General features: G+C 45.9%; 1 long non-coding RNA gene across 1 annotated transcript; it reads left to right on the top strand.

Annotated features, from left to right (window-relative positions):
• Window positions 1–7,543: 7,543 nt before the first annotated feature.
• Window positions 7,544–10,095, top strand: LOC124650228. Its single transcript, XR_006986910.1, has 4 exons — window positions 7,544–7,690; window positions 7,843–7,937; window positions 8,769–8,952; window positions 9,486–10,095. It is a non-coding gene; the product is annotated as an uncharacterized LOC124650228 (long non-coding RNA).
• The last annotated feature ends 6,395 nt before the right edge of the window (window positions 10,096–16,490 follow it).

Here is a 16,490-nt window from a genome sequence, read left to right as displayed (position 1 = left end):
ATGGCATAGGTTTTGTCTCAAGGTTTTGGATGCACGAGAAGCATTCCCTCTCAGTACAAGGCTTTTGGCTAGCAAGGTTGTTTGAAGCAAACTCAAGTATGAACCGGTACAGCAAAACTTACATAAGAACATATTGCAAGCATTATAAGACTCCACACTTGTCTCCTTGTTGTTCAAACACCTTAACCGAGAAAATATCTAGACTTTTAGAGAGACCAATCATGCAAACCAAATTTCAACAAGCTCTATGGTAGTTCTCCACTACTAGGTTCAACACTACATGATGCAAGAGCTTAAACATGATCTATTTGAGAGCTCAAAACAATTGCCAAGTATCAAATTATTCAAGACAATATACCAATTACCACATGGAGCATTTTCCGTTTCCAACCAAATAGCAATGAACGAAGCAGTTTTCAACCTTCGTCATGAACATTAAAAGTAAAGCTAAGAACGCTAGTGTTCATATGAAACAGCGGAGCGTGTCTTTCTCCCACACAAAGAATGCTAGGATCCGAGTTTATTCAAACAAAAACAAAAATAAAATCATACAGACGCTCCAAGTAAAGCACATAAGATGTGACGGAATAAAAATATAGTTTCACTAGAGGTGACCTGATAAGTTGTCGATGAAGAAGGGGATGCCTTGGGCATCCCCAAGCTTAGATGATTGAGTCTTCTTGAAATATGCAGGTATGAACCACGGGGGCATCCCCAAGCTTAGACTCTTCACTCTTCTTGATCATATTGTATCATCCTCCTCTCTTGACCCTTGAAAACTTCCTCCACACCAAACTCAAAACAAACTCATTAGAGGGTTAGTGCATAATCAAAAATTCACATGTTCAGAGAGGACACAATCATTCCTAACACTTCTGGACATCACCCAAAGCTACTGAAAGTCAATGGAGCAAATAAATCCACTCAACACAGTAAAAGAGGCAATGTGAAATAAAAGGCAGAATCTGTCAAAATAGAACAGTCCGTAAATCCGAATTTTTTAGAGGCACTTAACGTGCTCAGATGAAGAAGCTCAAATTGAATGAAAGTTGCGTACATATCTGACGATCACTCATGAATTTTCGCTGATATTTCTGAGTTTCCTACAGAGAGATCTACTCAAATTCGTGACAGCAAGAAATCTGTTTCTGCGCAGAAATCCAAATCTAGTATCAACCTTACTATCAAAGACTTTACTTGGCACAACAATGCAATAAAGTAAAGATAAGGAGAGGTTGCTACAGTAGTAACAACTTCCAAGACACAAATATAAAACAAAAATTGAAGAAATAAAATAATGGGTTGTCTCCCATAAGCGTTTTTCTTTAACGTCTTTCAGCTAGGCGCAGAAAGTGTAACTCAAGTATTATCAAGAGATGAAGCATTAGCATTATTACCAGGGGCTTTGCGCCTACCCTTCTTACTCTTGTTCTTACTCTTTGGTCTAGGGAATACTTGACCACATCCGGGTGTAGAGGTAAAATTTAGAGTGCCTTTTCCCACATCTATGGTTGCTCCCAAGAGTTTCAGCAGGGATCTTCCAAGTGTGATTTGTCCCGTCCCTACACATTCAATAACGAGATAATCAGTGGATACCGTTCTTCCAAGAAAGGTTGTGAACACACCTTCAGCTATCCCCTTAGGAATTATAACAGAATTATCAGTAAGAGTTATTCCTTCTCCACCTTCAGTAAGTCCCCAAAGTGTCAAAGATTCATAGATACTTTCAGGCATAAGGCAAAACTCAGACACAATATCACAACGGGCATAAAAAGTTTCACCACAAATAGCAACCTTAATAGTAGGGACCCACATTGAAGGTTCAAAGCTTACTGGAACATAATCATAATATTCACGAATCTGGTTGTACCCTTCTTTTAAACAAGATATATTTGTTTCAAGAGTGTTTAATCTATCATGAATGCTAGTAAGACATGAATCAAAATTATTAGCGGGGCTAGATGATGTGACCAATTTCTTTATGGCATTAAAAGCTTGATCCCCATCGCAGTGAAGGAAATCTCCTCCCACTAAAGCATCCAAAGCATATCTATAGCGAACAATAAGCCCAAAATAAAAATTACTAAGAAGCAAACTTAGAGTCATTCTAGGTTCAGTTTTACCATAAGAATAAAAAATTCTAGACCAAGCCTCTTTAAAACTCTCCTCACTCCCTTGTTTAAAAGTAAAGATCAATTCCTCGGGTGACAGAGTAACGGGACTAGACATGATAACAAAATAAAGTAAATGCAAGTAACTAATTTTTTTGTGTTTTTAATATAAAGAAAGCAAACAAGACAAATGAAATAAAGTAAAAGCAGGTAACTAATTTTTTTGTGTTTTTGATATAAGGAAAGCAAACAAGACAGAAAATAAAATAAAGTAAAGTAAGACAATAAACAAAGTAAAGAGATTGGATGTGGGAGACTCCCCTTGCAGCGTGTCTTGATCTCCCCGGCAACGGCGCCAGAAAAAGAGCTTGATAACGCGTGAAGCACACGTCCGTTGGGAACCCCAAGAGGAAGGTGTGATGCGTACAACAGCAAGTTTTCCCTCAGTAAGAAACCAAGGTTATCGAACCAGTAGGAGATGAAAGCCACGTGAAGATTCTTGGTGAAGGAGTGTAGTGCGGCGCAACACCAGAGATTTCGGCGCCAACGTGGTACCTGCACAACACAATCAAAATACTTTGCCCCAACTTAACAGTGAGGTTGTCAATCTCACCGGCTTGCTGTAAACAAAGGATTAAACGTATGGTGTGGAGAATGATGTTTGCTTGTGAAGAACAACAGAGAACAGAGTTTGTAGTAGATTGTATTTCAGATGTAAAATAATGGACCGGGGTCCACAGTTCCCTAGTGGTGTCTCTCCAATAAGATAAATAGCATGTTGGGTGAACAAATTACAGTTGGGCAATTGACAAATAGAGAGGGCATACCAATGCACATACATATCATGATGACTACTATGAGATTTACTTAGGGCATTACGACAAAGTACATAGACCGCTATCCAGCATGCATCTATGCCTAAAAATCCCACCTTCGGGTTAGCATCCGCACCCCCTCCAGTATTAAGTTGTAAACAACAGACAATTGCATTAAGTATGGTGCGTAATGTAATCAACATAAATATCCTTAGACAAAGCATCGACGTTTTATCCCTAGTGGCAACAGCACATCCACAACCTTAGAACTTTCTGTCACTGTCCCAAATTCAATGGAGGCATGAACCCACTATCGAGCATAAATACTCCCTCTTGGAGTCACAAGTATCAACTTGGCCAGAGCCTCTACTAGCAACGGAGAGCATGCAAGATCATAAACAACACATATATGATAGATCAATAATCAACTTGACATAGTATTCCATATTCATCGGATCCCAACAAACACAACATGTAGCATTACAAATAGACGATCTTGATCATGATAGGCAGCTCACAAGATCTAAACATGATAGCACAAGAGGAGAAGACAACCATCTAGCTACTGCTATGGACCCATAGTACAAGGATGAACTACTCACGCATCAATCCAGAGGCGGGCATGATGATGTAGAGTCCTCCGGTGATGATTCCCCTCTCCGGCAGGGTGCCGGAGGTGATCTCCTGAATCCCACGAGATGGGATTGGCGGCGACGGCGTCTCTGGAAATTTTCTCATATCGTGGCTCTCGGTACTAGGGTTTTCGCGACGGAGTGAATAAATAGGCGAAGGGGCAGAGTCGGGAGGCGGCTGAGGGGCCCACCCCATAGGCCGGCGCCCCCCCCCCTCCAGGCCGCGCCGCCCTATGGTGTGGGGCCGCCTTGGCCCCTCTCCGTATCTTCTTCGGTGTTCTGGAAAGCTCCATGCAAAATAAGACCATGGGCTTTTGTTTCGTCCAATTCCGAGAATATTTCCTGTGTAAGATTTCTGAAACCAAAAACAGCAGAAAACATGAACTGGCGCTTCGGCATCTTGTTAATAGGTTAGTGCCGGAAAATGCATCAAAATGATATAAAGTGTATGTAAAACATGTGAGTATTGTCATAAAACTAGCATGGAACATAAGAAATTATAGATACGTTTGAGACGTATCATTTGGCCGGGAGCATCATAATCTGAAAACTATCGAGGGAGTCGTCGCCTATTTTGAAAGTTTCGGTTGCGGTCATCCTCAGGCGACCTGTGCCGCTTGTTATGAACAACATCTTCTCCATCCGCCCACCGATTCGCTATTTCCATGAGTGTTGCTATTGTTTTTGGGTTGGTTCTTCCCAAATCCTCGACAAAGTCCCTCCTCCGAATACCAGCAACAAATGCATCTATTGCTCTCTCGTCAGGTATGTTCTCCGCCGAGTTTTTGATGATGTTCCACCTCTGGATATACGTCCTCATTGATTCGTCGTATTTCTGTCTGCAAGCCCACAACTGCTCCAATGATGCGGGTTTCTTGCACATGGATCGGAAATTCTTCACAAATATATCCTCGAAATTTTCCCAGCTATCGATAGAACCAGGAGGCAGCTTCTTTATCCACGATCGTGCGGCTCCACTCAAGTGTACTTGAATGCTCTGCATGGCTGTTGCTCTAGTTCCACCCATCAGCTTTACTATCTCTAGGTAATCAACTAGCCAATCCTCAGGATCTTGGAGGCCACCGAATTTTTTGTAATTGTCGGGTAGCTTAAACCCTGATGGAACTCGAGTTTTGCGGACTCGTCTCGTAAAGCACGGGAGCCCGCACATATCCTCTTCGTCAACCTCTGGTGAGTGCCGACGTTCCCTTCTTTCCTGTCGCGCTCTGTTCACCCTTGCTTGCGTCGCTGTGTCTCTTGCCCCACTCGTTCTCGCAGGATCTTCCACCGCTGCAGTAGGTCATGGACTATTTTGCCTTGCAGATCCTTCGGGAGGCGTACTTGCGAACGCTGTTCCCATGGCTCCTACTCCTGCCATGGCCATGTTATACAGCGCTTCTCTTGGATCTCCGGGAGGTGGCCTGGATGCCAGGATGAAAGTTTGTGTCGCCATATATCCAGCTTCTGGTGTTTTGGGAATAATATTCCCCCTCGTGTCAATCGACATAAAGGACATATCGAGGTTTTGAACTAGGTTCTCCCTCTCAGCCTCGGGTATATATTGCAACCGAGATCTTGCCCTATTTCGAGCTGCTCTATGACTGTCTCCTCCCGAAGTACCTGATTGTCGGCTCAACTCCGCTCTTCGTCTGCTTGACGCGGAAGCCGCGACTTGCCTCCTATCCAGCTCAACTTTCTGTTTTTCGAGTTCCCGTCTGGCACGGGCGAGTCTATATTGATATGCTTGTAACTCTTCAGCTGTCGCAGTTACAGTCATTGGCTCTGTGTCATCAATAGCTCTTGCAACTCTATCTCACACTGCCTGCGGAAATTGCACCATCTGTCGTGTTTCAGGTCCGACATATTTGGTTCCCAAGCCTCGTGTAAGATCAGCGGGATCGACATACGGATTTCCCGCGGTATCGAAGTCCTCTGATGTCTCCTCCTGTGGTCGGCTTGTATCTCCGATTGTATAGATTTGATGATATTTTGATCTTTGACCTTTGTCGGAATCGGTGACACCGTCGTATAGATCGGCGAATACCTCTCCAACAATAGTGGATTTATCGATGAAGCTGAAGCTGTCTACGTTGTCCGAGTCGCTGCTTATATTGGAGTCCGCATACGACTCAAAGGACATGTTGCCGAAGATCTTGGCGAGCTTTTCGCTTGCCGTAGTTTTGATGAAGCGGGGCGACGAAATCTCCTCATCGCCTGTCTCAAACGATGACGACGAGTCCGAAAAATCGGAATCAACCGCCGACAATCCCGATGAAATCGGAACCTCGAGACGACACGATCCTTCTTTCTCGACGCGAAAGTGGAACCTTCCGAACGTCATCTCCATAGGCTCCTCCAGATACGCATATGCATCCAAACGGGAGGGCGGGTGAGGAACAAAATCGACTAGATCAGTTTCGATCTGTTTACCTCTATCCATCGCGTTGCTTGCTACCGAAGAAGTTGACGATCTTGAACGTGCCATCAAGATCAGCTCTTTGTCGCCTCTAATTCCCACAGACGGCGCCAATTGACAAGGGATTAACTCGTCAATGCCTACGGATTATAGACTAGGGTTTAGTTGGAAGTAGAGGGCAAGTAGATCTCGAAGGTTCAGCCGGAAAAGTACTCAACTACTAGAAAACTAGGGTTGCGTTTCTCAATAAAATCGATCCTCTCTTCGTCCTTCGACTCCCCCTTATATAGGAGGCGGAGTAGAGGGTTTCGTATTACACAAGTTTACATATTCGGGAGACTCTTTGAGTTCGATCCGTAAAGTTACAAATCTCTTTGTTCCTAATACAATTCTATCTTTCCTTATCAACAACTAATTGGGCTTCCGAGCTTCGTATTCGTCGACTGGTGGGCCTTCAGTAAACTCCGGGTACCACCCTCGGCAGGCCCATTGGGGATGCCTATGTCACTCCTAGTATGACGCCAGCCAGCCTGGCACAAGATATCCTGAGCGACCGTCAGGAGCCGTGTACATCCAGAAACCATAGCCTCCCGTAATCCCTCCGGCGAAAGGAGATCCCATAGCTGAACCCAGTGAGCCATCATGTGAATTATACACTATATAAAAGATAAGCAGTTTAGCGCATCAGTATTGATTCGGGTACTGTAGATGGGTAATTTTCGTTCATTTTCTTCGATGGGCTGAGCGACACGTGTTCTGTTAGTTTCTTTCTACCTTCGATGGATTTCTTCGTTAGTTTTTTTTCTTTTTCTTCGGAGGGATGGGCTACCGGTTTACCGGTTCGTAGGTTTCCTTGCTTCTTATCATTATCATACCCTTCCGGTAATTGCGTTTTTTTTTTCTACGTTCTGCCAGCAATTTACCGCTTTGAACCACAGCTAGCACTGCTGATCGTTTTCTAGCTTCTCTCCTCCTATCGTGGTCTTTCTAGAAGACTCATTTGCCCCTCTCATCTAATCCAATCGTGTTTCCCCTTCCCCGCACATTTCATCTCTTTACTCTGACCGAGCTGACCGAGCAACAGCAGACGAACTCCAATGGCGGAGCCTCCCCTCACTCACCGTAACCGGCACCAGCGGGCACACGGCGCCGCCCCTTCCAGCCCTCTCTCTCTGGCCGTCATAGTGCCTTTGATTCTCCTTATTTGAGCTTCACATCCCCGTGCGGTGCACACTGCTGGAACCACAGGGGTCGCCGCCTTTCTTTCCCTAGGGAGGTCGCTGTGGGTGCTTCCTTCTGTGAGTTCCCGGCGTGAGGGGTGCCGCCGGTGCCGAAATGGGGAGGAGCACCGGCCGAGGACCACATCAAGAGCCCCTGCCCGCCATGGCACTGCGTGTGACGCAAGGCCGCGACCCACTGCGCCCACTGCGCGCACTGCCCTGCTGGCCTCTGGACGGGCCGAACCATTGTTGCGCCGTGCCAGTGGCCGGCCAGCTCGCCACCGTCGCGTTCCCCAGCCGCCCCCGTTGTCCGGCCTGGCACGGCTGATTGATGATCCGCAATGTCTTCTTCCTCCGTTGTGGTACTGCATGCAAATTGGCCTGTAAGGTCGGGTGTTGCGCATCGAGTTCGGCAGTCAGGCTATAGCGGCAGGTTGTCGTCCACTATGGCCTGGAGGATGAGCTGTGCAACCTGATCTGGAATAGCACTTCAAAGGTCAGCTGAAGTCTTTGTGCACGTGAAACTTCTTATTGAAAATTTTCGATACAAAGTTATACATATTTTTTCTCAAGTTATCATTATCAGATATTGTACTGTGTTATTTCTGTGAACTAATTGATTTTATTTTGTCTTAATTTGTACTGTAGGATGGTAGAGACCTTCTGTGAAAATTGGAGAACAAATTTGACTCTCATCGTATTCCCTCGGTATGATAGGATTGTTTTGCTCATCATTTGATTGTGTAGTATTTGCTCTCTTCCTCCTCATGTTTAAATTGGATATATTTCTCTTCCTTTCAGGTTATCAGCTATGACTTTGCAAAAAGCATGTAGATTTACATACCCCTATCCTATTTTTTCTTGCTGTGTTGGGCTGTTGGTAGTCCAGATGTGAGAAGTTACAGTCTATTTTCTTGAATATAGCACCCTGCTATGGATACTTTTGCGCCTGATAAGTTAATCTCCCATTACATATTTGATGCTTCAGTTCAGTGCTAACAATTAAAATAGCTGATCTCTCACACCTCCTCCTTCATAAGTGTGCAATGCTTCTCATGGTAATCACATGTTATTTTTAAGGTCCAAGCCATGTTCAAATTTTTTTTTATCAAATGTTATTATTCATTAGTAATTCTTTCAACTGGAATCATACTTTTTCAATTACATTTGGGTCACAATTTTGGATGAAGATATTTATCTCACCAATCAGCCAAAGTAGTGTACACCTGGGCAATGACTACTGTTATATTGCCTCAGTCAAGAGGTGGGCTTTTTAAAAGGATTTTTAAGGCTAGGGCCCCTGCAATGGCCAGAACTTTCATTGATTACTTTCACAAGGAACTTACAAATGTTGATTCCAAAAGGTACACTAAATATGGTGGCGGGTATAGGACAAAAGTGGTTTCAGATTTGTACTACTAGGCAATATATTCGATCTCGCGCTTTTTGCTAATGCATACTCTTAACCATTTATCTGCCACTGTCCATGCTTGAACGTAAAATTTCTGCCTCTCCAATTTTCTTTGATAAGTAATAGAATCGGCCTGATCTGTCCCTCTACATGTGCATGGCAGTTTTCTGAGAGTTGAGAGCATGGATGATATGATATGCATTGTCAGCTATGAACATATAGTCTAATTGCTGATGCATGGTTATAAAACTGAAGTACCAAAAAGGGGACTGCAGGCTTCAACATCAGTGAAAAATAATCTTGTGGGAGCCTCCACTATTGATTTGCAGGAGTATAAATGTAGTCAGGTACATTCTACGTCATGCATTATTTGTTTTTTGCTACGTGATTCTTAGCTTGAATTTGAGAAATGCTTTTTTTTTGCTCAATGTGTTTTTTCTCACTACCTGATGTTGTCATAGTCAAGTAATGTTTTCTGAGTTGACAAATCAATACGAAAATCTTCCACTCTGAATGTTGTATGTTTGATAAGCAGCCTATAGTCTTCTAAGATGACACTTACATCATATAAAATGCAAGTGATGTAGAGCATATCGATGGAAATGCAACAACAATGAACATACTCCTCTCACTTTAACTACACAAAAATATTAGGCAAAAAAGCTGAACTTTGTAGTTTTTTACTGAACTCTAATTATTTCGGATGGCTTGGTTTGTTTTCTACCCTAGGCATGGGTATCTCGGTGAGAGAAAGGTCTTTATTTGGGTCTCGGTTTAGGTGAATAATGTTCACTGTGCCACTAAGTAACTTTGTTTACTATAATTGGTACTGCAAGATATATCCTTAGACGAATGATGCATAATATTTGCTGCTCATAAGAAATTGGGTTGCGCATCCCCTAGCAAGCTTATGGACCGAGCAGGCATTTGGGTGTCATGGTAAAATAATTTTTGAGGCGGCGGCTGAATTCCTGATGGCACTTTCCACATACAAGGAAACAAGCTCTACAATAAATGACAACACGAGGAAGAACTTAGGGCCAACAGCCCCACCGGCCACAAATAAGCATAACTTTGTATCAATTATGTGGTTTCAAAACTGTCCGAATATACATTCATTATTTGCAGTGAAACTCAGAAGAAGAAAAAACATCATCTAAGTAGGTGCTCCGAGCTAAATAGATCTTTGTCCTTGGTTCGGTATGGATTTCAAAAAGATTGGAAAAATACCAAGAATTATACCAGGACAAAATATTGACTAAACACTTATCTTTGCAGCAAGTTCAAAAATTTGAGCTATGGTGACTGAGTTTGCTCAGGAGTATGTGTTCTGTCCATAACTGTCGTGACAACATCAATGTCAAATATTACCACCTATCTACCGCTATGGCAATCAGTATATTAGCATCATATCTACTGCTACAGCAAGTAGTTCTAGCAGTTCCAGGGAAAAATATCTAGACACGAAGAAGCAGCACCGAATTACTGTAATATAGGTACCTCTGTTAGTTTACCTACCATGTCTACGGGAATTATTCGTAAGTGGCACTACTGTACTGCTCACACCTCACGAGCCTGTGCATTCCGCCATATAAGCAACCAACATGTCTGACTTTAACAAAGACACGAGGTATATATTACAAGCAAATTGTCCGCCTCTTTGTCAACACAGACCAACAGTTTCTTATGGTATGGTACATCTTCAGCACAAACATCATATCGACTTTAACTCCGACAGTAATCCCCACCGTCAGAGAGTCCGGATATGCTAGCTTCCCTAAAGTCTGAACATAAACAACTGAGAGTGAAGACTGCAGCCTGGTGTCTGTATAGCAAGCATTTCCATCTATATTACCATTCATACAGCACCAGCCTAGCATTAGCATGTTAAATATTAATTGAAGAAGAACGTCTGCATTCATTCTTTGATATAAGACACTGAAAATGATATCTCTAAAAGACTGTCGTTTGATATAAATGGCACCTTCCATTTATTCTTGGCTTTACAATCATACTACGGGCGCGGCGTGGCGGCCGCGCCACAGCTTTCTAGTAACCTGCAAATAGTGAAAAGATTGTTTTTTGTTAAAGATAAGATCATTTCTTACCCTCTAAATAGACCAACATAATGCAGAAACCCCAACACCGATGAAAGCTTTAGATTGTCTATCTACTCCATTTAACCAATTTCCAAACATATTTGTAATATTGGTTGGAGGTGGAAGATCAAAAGTGAAATTAACCGTACGCCAAAGAAGTTTAGCTAAAGGACATTGAATGAATAGATGTTTAACGGTTTTCTGTTCACCACAAATTCATACATCCGTTCCAATTCCGTTTAGCTAAATTATCTTTAGTTAACGATACCTTGTTACTAAGCATATAGAAAAAGAAACGCGATGAAAATTAGCTTGAATCTATTTTTGCACTGCGAGCAATTTGATTTTCCGATTCATTATCCGTATGATGTTGTATACATGCATGCTCTTCATCAAAGGATAAGATCATGCCAAAATACAAAGTAGTTTCTCAATCGCTTTGGATGCAAAAGTTGGAAGTGCTTACTCGTGCTGTATCGTGGCGTCCGACATCATTTCGTGAACCTGAACAAAGGATAGACCATGTGTGTGCCAATGTCGACCATCGTGTAAAGCCTCCCAATGCAGTCGTCAACATCTCTTTCTTTTGTTTCTTTTTCTTTTTATACATTTGTCCAAAAGAATTACATCTTCGTGGTCGGATATATGAGTCGACAGGACACTGATCACGTGCTTCCAACCTAGCTTTAGAGCATCCCCACTCGTCTCCCCGACGAGGTCCCCGAGCGCCGTTTTTTCCATCCGGACGACGAAATTCGGCCCAGTCGCGCCACCGATTCCTCGTTTTTCCCCGGATTTGGGCCTTCATCCATCCGACGAGCCCACGCCATCCCCGGTCCCCCGAGGCGCGCTCGGGGACTCCGGACGAAGCGAAAGCGCGCGAAACGCCGAGAATTCTCTCCCGCGCTTTCGCTTCGGCTTCGCCGCAGAGATGGACCCGGCCAGTCAGCGGCACACGCATCGTCTTCCGCGCGCAGTAAAGGCTACCGCCGGTCAGCTCGCCGCGGACGCGTAGCATCCACGCGGCATTTAGTGGCCGAGTCCAGCCCCGCCTACATAACTCGTCGCGACGCGTAGCACCGACGAAACCCCAGCCAGAGACGAACCCTATCCGCCACTGTTCCCTCGCCGAGATCCATGGCGTTCCACGAGCAGGACGGCGCGGCCAACAACGACTTTCCCCGCCGGTAGCTCCACGCGTGGGAGGGACACCTCCTCCACCAGGCGGGGTACCCCTGCCCGCCGGACACGAGGCCTCCCGGTGGCGGGTGGCGGCTAAGTGCGGGCGGCGTGCCAATCCCGCCGCCGCCCCAGGGACACGCCCTCGACGTCGCCATCGAGGAGGCCCGACTGACCTTGTCGGACCAGGAGCGTGCCGAGCCACGCTACCACCCCGACAACTACTCGGTGTGGAACTCGTACTTCCTGCGGTGGTGGGAGCAGGAGCTCGCCTCCTACGACGGCCCGCCGCCTCCGCCTCCGCGCAATAACACCGCCGGACGAAAACGTTGGTGGAGCGTGCCGGGCCGGACGCTCGACGCCGTCATCGAGCACATCGAGGGCGGCAACGCGCCCGTTCTCACGATGCCGCCGCCGTCGAGGGCATCGGCCAGCCGCCGCCGGGGCAGCTGGCAGCCACGGCGCATGGCTGCCAGCTCCTCGTCGTCCGGTTCGGCGTCGAGGTCGACGTCGAGCTCCAGGTCGGTGCCAACATTGGCGCCGGTGAAATGGGAGCCTCTTTCCCCGTCGCACAACCGTGATCGCAGCGGCGGCGGGATCTTCATCCGCGAGTCGTCGACGCCACGCGGCCACCTCCGCCTGGTTAGCCCCAAGCGCGAACCAGGCACCTCCGACGAGCGGAAGCGCAATCCGGTGAAGGAGGAGGTCCACGACGCCGAGGAAGCCGCAATCCTCGAGGCCGTCATGGCGAGGTCCCTCCAGGACCTCGTCCCCGCCGACAACGCCATGCCCCTCGACCAGGCCTGCGCCTGGTCGAGGGAGCAGTGGGAGAAGGAGGAGGCGGAGCGGCAGGCTCGGCTCCTCGAGCAGGCCGCTCGCTACCGCCGGCCTGCGACTCCTCCATCTGGTGTCCCCGTCCCAGTCATCGACCTCGAGGAGTCCGACGACGAGTGGTACAAGCCCTCGCCGTCCCCGCCGCGCAACAGTGGCCGGTGGGGAGACCCCGGCCAGGGCACCAGCAGCCAGGCAGCGGCGGCGCCGCCGCGTTTCGACGACGACGGCTCCGACGATGATGGCGGCGACGGCGACAAGGACTACACTGTGTTCTACCGCCATTTCGGCATGTAGATCGCCGTGTTTAAATATTTAGAGTTGTATTCCCCTGGCCGAATTCGAAATATATTCGAATTCGATCTCTATGTATGAACTTCGTCCTCTATATAGTAAATATCATTAAATTTAGTCTAAATTCAATCGTTTTTAGCCGTACACTACAGGAATGTGACGATATGCCGAGGGCCAGGAACCCTCGGCATAGCCTGCTTTGGCCGTCGGCGTAGGCTATGCCGAGGGCCACCCTCGGCGTAGCTCCTCGGCGTATAACTCCCTCGGCAAAGCCACTATCGCCGTTGGCGTAGCCCGGCCCTCGGCGTAGCACGCTACGCCGACGACAAAACCCTCGGCATAGATTTTTAAAATATTCAAATTTCCTTTTTCCAAAAAATTTCAAAAAAAAAATTTCGAAAAAAAATATTTTTTCTATATGCCGACGGCAAAACCCTAGGCATAGACTTTTAAATTTTTTCAAATTTTAATTTATTTTACACCATGTTTTTCTTTTCTTTTTCTTTTTTTCTTTTTTTACTTGTTTATCTTTCACCCAATACATATTTAACTCTAAGTACACTTAATCTTAGGTCAAATTACAATCATGGTTAAACTTCCCAGTCGGTCACCCATACTCACACTACTCCAGGCTCAGCACGCTTAACTTCTTGGTTCCATTCGGATGAGCTTCCATTAAAGAATTGACACCTCTTGCTGATAATAATAGCATATCAACCCTATTAACCCTTGAACCGAGATGCACACCTTTTTATTTTTAAATCCCAAACAATTACTTAAGTAGACAACAATGAATATATAAGTAATAATAATATTGAATTCAAATAACAATAAAATGATTATATTTTTGTCCTTTTTCTATTTAATATTTAATATGGAATAATTAATATATTTAAATCAGAAAATCGAAATTCCACAAATAATATGTCTAAATCGATCAGAAAAATGAGAGGAATCTAAATATAACATCCATATCATCATTTGAACCTAAAAATTAGAGGAATCCAAATATGACGCCCAATTTGCCATGTGGTCAAAACGGCTCCCTCGGGAGATGCGAAATGGTTGTATCGGGCGCGCTGGTGCACCGTTCGCCAACACGTTAAACAGACAAAAATTAGCACCTAAAGGGATGTGTTATAGACCTAAAAAAAAAATTTGCGGAATTTATTGAGACGGAAAGTGTACCCCTAGTTCAAATCCGGTCAGTTTCTAGCGGATTCGGCGGGACACCGCAGGAAGCCGCAAGGATTCCCAGATAGCTAGCGCGTACATATGGCATGTGATATGTGGTGCGGAGGCGGTGTCCTACCACTACGCGGAGGTCTCGCGCAATACTAAAATGCACCCCATGTAGCTGCTTCACAAAAAAAACCATTTTGGCACCCCGAAAATGAAAAAACCATCGCCCATGGGTCGGATTGGAAATCTGCTCCCGGGGCCTTGCTTCCCATCCCAGGGACCACGCACGTGCCAAATATGGCCTCGTTCCGACAAACTATGCGGTGTCACGGGCCGTTTCCTACTCATTTGCCTTAAAATCCATAGAACTCCCGACATGATAGCCCTGTTTGTGAAGGGTTTTCCAAAATAATTGCCGTATCCTAATTCCGACTTTTGGAGTGGTTACTAGGACACATAAAATGACGCCATGCGGCTCCGCGGGATTTTCTGACTACGTTTAAATTGCCATTTGGCCAAAACGGGCCCCCACGGAGATGCGATATGGCCGTACCGGGCGCGCTGGTGCACCCGTTTGCCATCGCGCTAAACGGAAAATAGTTCGCACATAAAGTGATGTGTCATAGACCTAAAAACATTTTCCCCGGAATTTATTGAGCGACGAAAAGTGTAGCCCTAGTTCAAATCCGGTCACTTTCCAGCGGATTCGGCGGGACACCGCAGGAAGCCGCATGGATTCCCAGATAGCTAGCGCGCACATATGACATGTGATATGTGGTGCGAAGGCGGTGTCCTACCACTACGCGGAGGTATCGTGCAATACTAAAATGCGCCCCATGTAGTTACTTCACAAAAAAAACCGTTTTGGCACCCCGAAAATGAAAAAACCATCGCCCCCACATCGGATTGGAAATCCGCTCCCGGGGCCTTGCTTCCCATCTCAGGGACCACGCACGTGCCAAATATGGCCTCGTTCCGACAAACTATGCGGTGTCACTGGCCGTTTCCTACTCATTTGCCCTAAAAGCCATAGAACTCCGGACGTGATAGCCCTGTTTTTGAAGGGTTTTTCAAAATAATTGACGTATCCTAATTCTGACTTTTGGAGTGGCTACTAGGACACATAAAATGACGTCATGCGGCTCCGCGGGATTTTCTGACTTCGTTTAAATTGTCATTTGGCCAAAACGGGCCCCCACGGAGATGCGGTATGGCCGTACCGGGCGCGCTGGTGCACCCGTTTGCCATCGCGCTAAACGGAATAAAATTCGCACATAAAGTGATGTGTCATAGACCTAATAACATTTTTCCCGGAATTTATTGAGCGACGAAAAGTGTAGCCCTGGTTCAAATCCGATCAAATTTCCAGCGGATTCGGCGGGACACCGTAGGAAGCCGCATGGATTCCCAGATAGCTAGCGCGCACATATGGCATGTGATATGTGGTGCGAAGGTGGTGTCCTACCACTACGCGGAGGTCTCGCGCAATACTAAAATGCGCCCCATGTAGTCACTCCACAAAAAAAACCCGTTTTGGCACCCCGAAAATGAAAAAAACCATCGCCCATGGGTCGGATTGGAAATCCGCTCCCGGAGCCTTGCTTCCCATCCCAGGGACCACGCACGTGCCAAATATGGCCTCGTTCCGACAAAAAATGCGGTGTCACGGGCCGTTTCCTACTCATTTGCCCTAAATTCCATAGAACTCCGGACTTGATAGCCCTGTTCGTGAAGGGTTTTCTAAAATAATTGCCGTATCCCAATTCCATCTTTTGGAGTGGTTACTAGGACACATAAAATAATGTCATGCGGCTCCGCGAGATTTTCTGACTTCGTTTAAATTGCCATCTGGCTAAAACGGGAACCCGAGGACATATAAGAAAGTGATTGAATTGTTTCTATATTAAAATGGTACTGTACATGATTCAAATATGCATGATTTTGACATAAACGGATAGAGGATGTATTTCTGAACATTTTGATACCTCATACGCATTTTTCTCACATCATATGAATTAGTTATGATTTTTAGAAATTAGACAAATTTAAAAAATGGCCTACGCCGAGGGTGGCCGTCGGCGTAGCCCTGTCTACGCCTAGGGCCAAATATATGCCGAGGGCTGCCCTCGGCGTAGACTTCGCTACGCCGATGGCAACGATACGCCGAGGGTCGACGGGCTGGCTGGCCGTGCCGGGCCATACGCCGACGGCCCCGACATTTGGCCGTCGGCGTACGCCACGGCCGTCGGCGTATGTCGCCATTCCTGTAGTGGTATTTCGTCAAGTTTTCGTTTTTCAAA

This window comes from Lolium rigidum, chromosome 4 (genome assembly GCF_022539505.1).
Source record: "Lolium rigidum isolate FL_2022 chromosome 4, APGP_CSIRO_Lrig_0.1, whole genome shotgun sequence".
Classification (NCBI taxonomy): Eukaryota; Viridiplantae; Streptophyta; class Magnoliopsida; order Poales; family Poaceae; genus Lolium; species Lolium rigidum.
The sequence above is the reverse complement of the archived record's forward strand: the minus strand, read 5'-3'. Positions and strand labels throughout refer to the sequence as shown.